Source organism: Hydra vulgaris, chromosome 13 (assembly GCF_038396675.1).
Source record: "Hydra vulgaris chromosome 13, alternate assembly HydraT2T_AEP".
In the NCBI taxonomy this organism is placed as follows: Eukaryota; Metazoa; Cnidaria; class Hydrozoa; order Anthoathecata; family Hydridae; genus Hydra; species Hydra vulgaris.
In genome coordinates, this window is record NC_088932.1 from 8,875,901 (window position 1) to 8,885,915 (window position 10,015).

Sequence of the window (10,015 nt, forward strand, 5' to 3'; positions counted from 1 at the left end):
GAATCAGCTATCAAGAATAACATCATTATAGCTGAACTTCCAGCACACACATCACATTGGCTTCAACCTTGTGATCGGAGTGTATTTGGACCACTCAAACAACACTATAATGTTGCTTGCCAAGATATGATGAATATGTATCCAGGTGTTTTAGTGTCACATAGGAATTTTTGTGCTTTGTTTAGAATAGCATGGGTAAAAGCCTCATCGGAAAAGAACATTAAATCAGGGTTTAATGCCTGTGGTATATTTCCATTCAATCCCAATAAAATTCCACCAGAGGCTTATCTGCTAAACAACCTTTATGAACCATCACAATTAACTGAGGCTAAATATGAAAAAAGTATAAGATTTGACGAAGATAAGGAGCATATTATTAATCCATTTTCGGAAAAATCTGAAAAAAACTTCTGAAATTATATTACAACCACATCAAACAAACTTTGCAGTAAGTAATGTTCAAATAGATTTTGCTATTGAATCCAATTGTGTAGAGAAAAAAGTAAATAGTTCTAGTCTTGTTTTACCAACTTATTCCATTGATGATCTGGAATCTGTTTTAACAGACCAACAACGCCAATGTTTTGCTTTTTGTTTTGATAAAGGATTTGACATTAAGAGTGATGAAACTTTTATGAGTTGGAAAAGTTTGAAAATGTTATCTCCTGATGTATTAACTGCTCTTCCAAAAAATACAATAGCACTTGACCATGTTTCAACACCGCTTGTTAATAATAAGTCTAATGATACAACATATACTCTTCTCACCAATGCATCTACATCTTATGGTTTAAATAATCTGTTAAACACTGAGGACGATGACAACTAATATATTACAATACCCAAAAAAGATTTTGCCAACTATTAAAAAATTTTCAAAAAATGGCCTGCAACCAACATATTTCATATTGACATCTAAGGAAGCCTGCGATGCTAAGATTCTGGAGATAGAAACTAAAAGAGAAAAAAATAAAGAAAAAGAGAATCGGTCCAGAAAGAGATTTGAAGCACTTCAACAAAAGTTGCAGGAAAAAGAAGAGTGTAAATTATTGAAATCTCAGATTGCTGAGAAAAAACTGATTGCAAAGACTAAAGTTCCATTATCTGACAAAGCAAATAATATGAATAATAAAACAAAACCAAACAAAAAAAATTTAATCCAATCTAAACAAAAAAAAAATACAGACGATACAAGCAACTCTTGCAAACAATGTTGAAAAATGTTAATGTAACTTAATGATCCAAAAACGATGGACGAATCGGTATCCTGATAAAAGTGTTGTAATTGTTTGCTTTATTTTTTAAATATATATTTAATTATTTTGCTGTTAAATATTTTATTTGAAATTTTAATTTTTTTATTTTGAAAAAAAAACAGCAATTCAATGTTGAGTTATTTGCAAAGTATCACTATACTATGTTTATGTGTTTTGTTGCCTAATTTAATATACTTCTTTTATGGAACCTCATAAGTACCATTTTGAATTGGTATATTTTTGAGATTGTTGTTGAAATTGTAAAATACATTTTAAAACTGAAAATCTTATCAAACGCTGGCTTTTTTCTTAAACTGCTACTTTATGACATGACAAAAAACATTAGTATTAATTACATAAGTATAGCAAGTTTATGTTTTTATTCATTTAAGACATTTGCTAAGTTTTGTGAAGCGATTTAAAATTTATTTTTGTTTAGCTGTTAAAAAAAGTATTTTTTTATTATTTTCGCATTTTGCTTTAATTCTATATTTCCTGAATATACACAAGTAAAAATTTGTGCAGAACTTATTTTTTAAACTCGAGACAATAAATTTGTTGTGTTTTTAAAATCATTGTCACTACTTTTACTTCGTAAAACTTAATGGCCAGGAATAAGTTCGAAATGGCCATGTTTCGGATCTCCGGCCAGGATTTGGTGTTTTTTAAGCCTTATTGTATTTGTGCTGAAACTTGTTAATTTATTGACAAAAATTACCAAACTTGTCATAAATTGTATCTCAAGAAGTTTATTGAGAGTTTAGAAATATTTTTTCATGATCCTATGCCGTTCGCGGTAATATATAACGAAGTTTAAAATTAAGTGGCCAGGAATAGGTGGTTTTATCCTAGCTGCTTTTTCAACGTATTTAAGCTATTTATGAAACAACGCTTATTCAACGTTACATATACCAACGTTGAAAATGTGGTAGTTAAAAAACGTTGAAAAAGTGTTTTTTTGCCAACGTTAATTATACGTTGTTTTGAAAACGTTGAGGAAGTGACACATTGAAAATTATTGTCTCATTAACTAGCCATTACAAAAAAATTTGCCGTAAAGAAAAGGCAATGAAAACTTAATAGGATACATGCAGATGGTATAAAAAAAATGTTTTAATAAAGTTATGTTTTATAACTTCTTTTTATTGCGGCTAATTTAAACTTTTAGATTTTGCATCAAATTGTATATAATATACATAAATCTCCGAGTATATTCGGTTTATTCAGGTTATTTTTATTGATGATTTATTTATTTTAAAATGACCATTTTAATAAATTGCAAAATTGTATTAAATATGTTATTTCTAAGTTAGAAATAGCACTTAATTTTGATGAGATTAAGATGTTTTAAGTAATATCAAAATTAATAAAGCATAATAAGTCAGACTGAAATTAGTATGTTAACAGACTAATTTTTTAACTTATTTGAAAAACTTTAAACACCTTACCCTAGTTATCAAGCAAATACTTCAGTATAAAATCTTCGACCAATAATGAAAGTATGCATTATTAAGTTTTTTTTTATATAAAAACACGTCTGGATGAGAAACTTTATTTCCATTTTTTTGAAAATCTTCTAATTTTATTAGGAAAAGTATTAAGTCCTAATTATAGAGTTGGTGCTGTATATTTAATTCTAACATTTATTCTTTATCATATATTTTTATTTATTTTAATAATATGTATTTATGCATGTATATATGGGTAAATTTATGAATATATGTAAAAGAAGTATATACATTTTATACATGAATATAAAATGTTTATATTTCTAGTCCTAATTTTAGAGTTGGTGTTGTATATATAATTCTAACATTTATTATTTATCACATACCTTTGATATAAATTTTTATTTATTTTAATATTATGTATTAATGCATGTAATTATGAATATATATATATATATATATATATATATATATATATATATATATATATATATATATATGTATATATATATATATATATATATATATATGTATATATATATATATATATATATATATATATATATGTATATATATATATATATATATATATATATATATATATATTTATATTTATATATATACATACATTATATATATATATATATATATATATATATATATATATATATATATATGTACATATACATATATATACATACATTATATATATATAAATATATATAAATATATATATATATATATTTAATACATAATATTAAAATAAATAAAAATTTATATCAAAGGTATGTGATAAATAACATTTATTATTTATCACATACCTTTGATATAAATTTTTATTTATTTTAATATTATGTATTAATGCATGTAATTATGAATATATATATATATATATATATATATATATATATATATATATATATATATATATATATATATATATATATATATATATATGTACATATATATATATACAATATATATATATATATTTATATTTATATATATACATACATTATATATATATATATATATATATATATATATATATATATATATATATATATATATATATATATATATGTACATATACATATATAATACATTATATATATATAAATATATATAAATATATATATATATATTTAATACATAATATTAAAATAAATAAAAATTTATATCAAAGGTATGTGATAAATAACATTTATTATTTATCACATACCTTTGATATAAATTTTTATTTATTTTAATATCATGTATTAATGCATGTAATTATGAATATATATATATATATATATATATATATATATATATATATATATATATATATATATATATATATATATATATATATATATATGTACATATACATATATATACATACATTATATATATTAAATATATATAAATATATATATATATATATTTATATATATTTGTGTACATTTATATATATATATATATATATATATATATATATTATATATATATATATATATATATATATATATATATATATATATATATATATATATATATATATATATATATAATGATGAAGTACTATATCAAATAAACTTCTATAATTAATGGTGAAGTACTATATCAAATAAACATCTAATAAGTCTTATTTTTATTTTGGGATAAGTAAAATTTTGAATTTGTTCATTGTATTATGATTGCCTAGATATATATTGTAATCTGTTTGCACTGGGCCTACATTTTAGTTTTTACGTTTTTGTTTATATTTGTTTTACTAAATAATTACTTATAAGTATCTATTATTAGATAAAGAAGTAGGCGAAGGTTTTAATTTTACCACTACAGAGGACTCCGAAAAAGAATGAAAGTAATTATGTTAGTGAATGATTGTGTTTCTCTTTGCATTTAACTTTTTATATGGTGAAGAATAAATAAAACTCATTATTAATTAATAGTCATATCTGATTTTAATAATACTGTTTAAATTTTTTTGAAATGTTATAATTTGATTTTAGGTGTAAGTTTATTTAGTAAAGTTCTGGTGGATCAAAGATAGAGGAATGATATGGTTTTGACTGGTTTCCATCTTATGAACAAAGTACATTATATGATTTAAATTGATAATTTATAGTTACAACTATTCAAGTAAGTTTAATTTAGTTAATTTATGTATGGAATTGTGACTATTTTTAATTGTAAAATTTGACTTCCATAAAATGTATATGTCTATATTTATATATATATATATATATATATATATATATATATATATATATATATATATATATATATATATATACAGTAAACTCCCGGTTATTCAAACCTCCAAGAGGTATAAGAATTTATTTCGAATAACCCAAAACTCGAATAACTAAATATGCTTTTTAAAATGACCTACTTTAAGTTTCTTTCAAATTTTAATAAAAGTAGAAAGTAAAAAAGAAAAAGACCCATGGCATTTGGTGCTACTTCAGTTTTATCTTTGTAAAATTATAAATATTTTACAATTCATTGAAAATATAGTCCATTTTTTTTTTTTTTTTTGTTCCTTAAATGTGTTTTTTTATCTTCAAGAGGAGCAAAAATTGTTTCGAATAACCGAAATTTTGAACAACTGCAAGTTCGAATAACTGCATTTCTGCATAACAGCATTTGCATGAGTTTGTTAAAGAAAACTTTTTTCTTTAACAAACTCATGCAATATTTTCTTTAACAAACTCATGCACTTATTCTTCCCAATCTTTTGATGAATATAACTAACATCAAAAGGCAAATATTTGTAAAATTTTTTGGTGTGAACTTTGATAAAAATCTATCTTAAAAAATTTATATTTTTCCTTTAAACGTAGTTACTTAACTTACGGCAACATCATGTGGGCAAGTACTAATCACATTAAGCTAAAAAAAACTGCAATGACAAGTTAAGCATTGAAGCAGAAGAAAAGCGAAATTTCACAAAAACAACATTTTTAGAAAAACAACTGGCAATTAAAGAGCTTGATATTTCACTAAAAATTTTTGAACAAACTAAGTAAGAAATTAAAAGAAGTGTTTGATAACCAAGTGTATCTATCTATCTATCTATCAATCTATCTATCTATCTATTTAAATAATTTCACAGAAAATGAAAATTGCTTCGAATAAGCAAAAAATTTTAAGTGCCATTTCGAATAACCGGGAGTTTACTGTACAATAAATAAATAAATATGTATATATATATATATATATATATATATATATATATATATATATATATATATATACATATATATACATATATATATTTATATATATATATATATATATATATATATATTTATATATATATATAATTTATATATATATATATAACTTATATATATATATAATTTGTATATATATATAATTTATAAGTATATATATAATTTATATATATATATATATATATGTAATTTATTTATCTATATATTTTATATATAATAATAATAATCCATTTATTTAACCATAAAATATGAAAATTTACAATAATATTTATAAACTCACATAAATTAGGTTAGGTGTCACTCATATATTTAAAAACTAGTCAATGGAGTGATACCTGAATCTATAATTATAAATTATATATATAAATCTATAATTATAAATTATATATATATGGTACAAGTTTTGTTTTTTGATTTAGATTCTGTATCTCAATGATATCCTGGCCTATCGATACGATATCCTGTATATTGTATTTTTATATATTGCATAAATATATATGCAAACACTCACACACATAAACTTTAAAGAAAATATTTATATTTTTATATATATATCTATGAATTCTATATGTTAAGCTTTTTCATATTTATCATTGTATATTCCTGTTTGTATTAAAAATTGATTTTGGAAATATTGCGAGGGCAGAGTTTAAATAACAATTTAGTTTTATTTGCCAATTCAATATATATTATAGCCACGTTTAATTACGTTTAATAATATTTTTCGATATTTTATACAGCGCATTTAAGCGTTGATTCAACGTTATATTTCAACCTTTACTCGACGTTTTTGAGTCACGTTAAATCGACGTTTTACTAACAATGTTACAAATCCTTGCAAAATAGACTGCTTTAACAGCGTTTATGCAACGCTTTTTAGGTAACGTTTTTTCAACGCTAAGTTGCGACGTTTGTTCAACGCTTTTTATGTAACGCTCTTTCAACGTTTAGTTGCGACGCTTTTGTAACGTCATTTAGTAACGTTTTTTTAACGTTACGCAATAACGTTTAATCAACGTCTATTAAACAACGTTACATAACTTTGCAAAATCGATTACTTTGTCAACGTTTCCGCAACATCTTTTGCGACCAGTTTTCAACGTTGATTCAACGTTGTCATGTTTGCTGGGTAGTAAGAACCAATAGGAAGTTTTAAGAATATGAACTGATCTTTTTTCTTTCATTTGATTCAAAATAAAGGATTCCAGAAAAGAGTCAAAGAAAGGAGTATGTACCACAGATGACTGACAAATATGACCGTTTTATAAGCGAAAGAGATGTCGAATTTCATAGACAAATCTGATAAAGTTTATTTTTGATATATGAGGAGCCTATTTGCAAAATAGTTACTTTGACTGAGTAAATTGATTATGAAATATTGATGGAAAACTGAACTATTAACTGTTGCACATCAACAGAAATTGGTATTTCCTTTGCCGTTTTTTTAGAACAATAGAATTTTTAATTATTCTAATATTTAAATCAAATCTGAACCTAGAAGCAATATTGACTTCAAGAAATAAATCCAAACTAAAAATGAACAGCCACCCAGGAGTCTACCTTATTTAATGTCATTGTAACAAAAAGTATATAGGTGAAACAAAAATGCAAATAAAAACAGTTTAATAGGAAATAAAACAGAACGATCTGCATTAGCTACACACATGAGACATTGTTCACAACAATTTAACTGGGACAGTTGCAGAACTCTAAAAGTTGATGCTAAAAAGTTTGATAGGAAAGTTCGTGAGGCACTCGAAATACAGTACCACCAATGTGCCCCTCAACAAAATGGTATCAATTTAGATGAAGGTCAATATGTGTCAACAAATTTTGGACACCATTTATGGCGCACTTACGTCAGAAAAAGATGAAACCATCCCATTGACATAAAATAAAACTGCCGTTTTAAAAATAAGATACAAAAAAAACAAAAAAAATCTTTAAAACTGAAAACGCCTGTCAACAATCCAGCGAAAATTTTTTTAATAAAAAATAAAAATAAATTTAGTATTGAGAGAAACTCGTATTAATTGATGTTTGTAAAATAATAATTTACATACTCTCATACATGATGTCTACATTCAAGAAATATATATATATATATATATATATATATATATATATATATATATGTATATATATATATATATATATTCATATATAGAATATATATTATATATAAACATATATGTATATATATATATATAACATGTATTATATATAAATATATATACAAAATTTGGATGTAATTGCGAAAGAGATGTCGAATTTCATAGACAAATCTGATAAAGTTTATTTTTGATAAATGAGGAGCCTATTTGCAAACCTTACTTAGACTGAGTAAATTGATTATGAAATATTGATGGAAAACTGAACTATCAACTGTTGCAAATCAGCAGAAATTGGTATTTCCTTTGCCGTTTTTTTAGAACAATAGAATTTTTAATTATTCTAATATTTAAATAGCCAATAGATATCAGTATATAGAATGTCGGAAAATTCAATATTTTGCAGATCCTTAAGTATGATTTTTGAATAATAAGGTTGATTATGATCTTTGAATGATAAGGTTAGAATTTTTTTAATTTTGACAATCTGAATATAAAATTAACTGATTTAATGGTTTTTCGGTTAAGATTAAACTATTATGTTAAGATTAAACTATTACTTATTTAATAATAACAATAGTTAAGTTAGCTTTCAGATTTGTATAACCTAATTTTGATTGAATATTTACTATATTCTTTATTTTATATTCTATAAATATATATATATATATATATATATATATATATATATATATATATATATATATATATATATATATATATATATATATATATATATATATATATGTATTTTGTATTTTGCAGAGACCATGCCCAAGTATGCCAAGAATGAACTAGAAAATGGCGTTAGAGATATCCTGAAAAGAGTGCTGGATAGAAAAGGCGTAGATGACCGTGAAAAACTAAACCATGGCAACTGTTTTTATGATATTTTTTAGATCTGTAAATTGAAATATGTTTTAATCTTGTGTATACTTTAAATTTTGTCTTTATTTCTTTTAATTAATAAGGCACACTGGTTACCGCTTCTGTTTTGTTTTCTGAATGTGGATTTTTTGTTCTCCAAAATCCTTTAAATTCTGGGATAGCTAAAAAACGCTTATTGCATAATAAATATCTTTTGAACGTTAAAAAGACGTTCAGAACGTCTTTTGAACGTTTAAAAGATGTATTTTTTTGATCAATTTTATAAAACTTCACTTAATCAAAAAGTCTTATTTAAGTCTTTTTATGACGTCTTTAGACGTCTTGAAAGGACGTCTTTTAGCGTCTAATCTAGAATCAGTTTAAAATATATCCGAGACGTTCCGTCTTAACGTTCTTTGCACGATATTTGTGCGTCCCCGTGTTTGCTGGTTATTAACACCTTGATTCAACTACATCGACATAAAAACTTTAACGAGGGCTAAAAACCTCAAAACAATCAAAATACAATAAAAAAAGTTTGTAAAAGAATATAAACGTACAGGAACAGAAATTCCATTTTGTATGATTCATATGTCTTCATTGTCTTCAACTTTTTTCGGTAAACTACTTATATCTTATGACATCAATTACACACCAAAATCAAATACAAATACAAGTTAATCTTAGAAATAAGAAGATATTTTCAATAAAATTGTTACTTTGGAAACCTAATATTATTATCAGTTCTTTCCCAGCAAACACGGGGACGTAAAAAAAACGTACAATAAACGTTCAGACGGAACATCTTGGTCGCCTTCTAAACTGATTTTAGAATGGACGCTTATAGACGTCCTTTCAGGACGTTCTAAAGACGTCGTAAAAAGACTAAAATAAGACTTTCCTTTTAAATGCAGTTATACAAAGTTGAAACAACTTTTAAACGTTCTAAAGACATTTGTTATGCAATGAGCGTATTTTAGAAATCACAGAATTTGTAGGGTTTTGGGGTTAAAAATTTATTATTCAGAAAACAGCCGAAAAGACCAGTGTGCCTTATTAATTAAAACAAATAAAACATTAAATTAAAAGAAGCACAAGATTAAAACATG

The 10,015-nt window shown here is 23.5% G+C and overlaps 1 long non-coding RNA gene across 1 annotated transcript; it reads left to right on the top strand.

The window, feature by feature from the left end:
- The first annotated feature begins 2,178 nt into the window (after positions 1–2,178).
- LOC136090325 (uncharacterized) lies at positions 2,179–6,499 on the top strand. The gene is made up of 4 exons (XR_010643347.1): positions 2,179–2,353; positions 4,493–4,561; positions 4,702–4,831; positions 6,348–6,499. It is a non-coding gene; the product is annotated as an uncharacterized LOC136090325 (long non-coding RNA).
- Positions 6,500–10,015: the final 3,516 nt, after the last annotated feature.